Source organism: Hippopotamus amphibius, chromosome 15 (assembly GCF_030028045.1).
Source record: "Hippopotamus amphibius kiboko isolate mHipAmp2 chromosome 15, mHipAmp2.hap2, whole genome shotgun sequence".
NCBI lineage: Eukaryota > Metazoa > Chordata > Mammalia > Artiodactyla > Hippopotamidae > Hippopotamus > Hippopotamus amphibius.
Genome location: NC_080200.1, coordinates 22,650,232 through 22,651,441, shown reverse-complemented (window position 1 = coordinate 22,651,441; position 1,210 = coordinate 22,650,232). Strand labels below are relative to the sequence as shown.

At 37.2% G+C, this 1,210-nt stretch overlaps 1 pseudogene; it reads right to left on the bottom strand.

Annotated features, from left to right (window-relative positions):
• Positions 1–930, bottom strand: LOC130836361 (olfactory receptor 2AK2-like; annotated as a pseudogene).
• Positions 931–1,210: the final 280 nt, after the last annotated feature.

Here is a 1,210-nt window from a genome sequence, read left to right as displayed (position 1 = left end):
TCACATTTTCTGTACAAATAGTCTCCTCAAGGCCCCATTAACTTCTTTATTTCTCAGGCTGTAGATAAATGGATTCAGAAGAGGTGTAATAATGGTATAAAACACAGCTACCATCTTATCCTCTTCAGGGGAATACAAGGAGTGTGGCCTTGTATAGGTGGAGAGAGTGGTCACATAGAATAGGCTTGCCACAATCAAGTGGGAAGAACAAGTGGAGATAGCTTTTTTCTGTCCATTTCCTGAACTCATCTAAAATACCACAGTAAGCACACAGGCATAGGAAGCAAGAATGGCCATGAAAGGTAACAACAGAATAATAAGTCCACTCATGAGTATTGTATGTTCATACTGGGAAGTATCCTGACACACTAACGGCAACATGGAAGGAACTTCACAAAAAAAGTGATTAATGAGTGGAGATCTACTGAAGGGAAGTTGAAATGCATATATCGTATGTATTAAGGAGTTGATAGAACAACTGATCCATGCACACATGACCGTGAACAAACAGATCTTCTTGCTCATGAGGACAGGGTAATGTAAAGGATGACAGATGGCTACATAGCGATCATAAGACATGAAACCAAGAAGAAGGGCTTCAGTTCCACCAAGGGCCAAGGACACAAATGTTTGAATCTCACAGCCTAAAAAAGTAATGGTCTTACTATTGGACAGAAAGTTAATTGCCATCTTGGGCACAGTGGTGGAGATGTACATCATGTCAATGAAAGAGAACTGACTGAGTAGAAAGTACATTGGAGTGTGGAGTCTGGTGTCCAATCTAATGAGAAGAATCAGTGTGCTATTCCCCATTAGAGCCACTGAAAACATGATTGCAATGGCAATAAAGAGTAAAGTGTCCATTGGACCATACTGGAAGAGACCAAGAAGTATAAAATCTTTTTCAACACTTTGATTTCCTGTTTTCATGGCTTGAAATAAAAATACAAAGTTGGATAATATTTGAGAATTCCATGTACAATACTGACTTTCCCTAAGAGAAGAAGATGATGATTATCACAGGCAAGAACATATTCTTGAATTACTTTGTATGAATATATCTTCCACTATTCAATACACCAAATCTGTGTTTATTAAGCAATTGCCACTTTAAAAAATGTGAAATAAAAGTGAAGATTTTTAGTGAATGTAAAACTAAACATATTTTGAAAATAAAAATAAACTAACTGAGACAAAGCGAGAGAGTAGC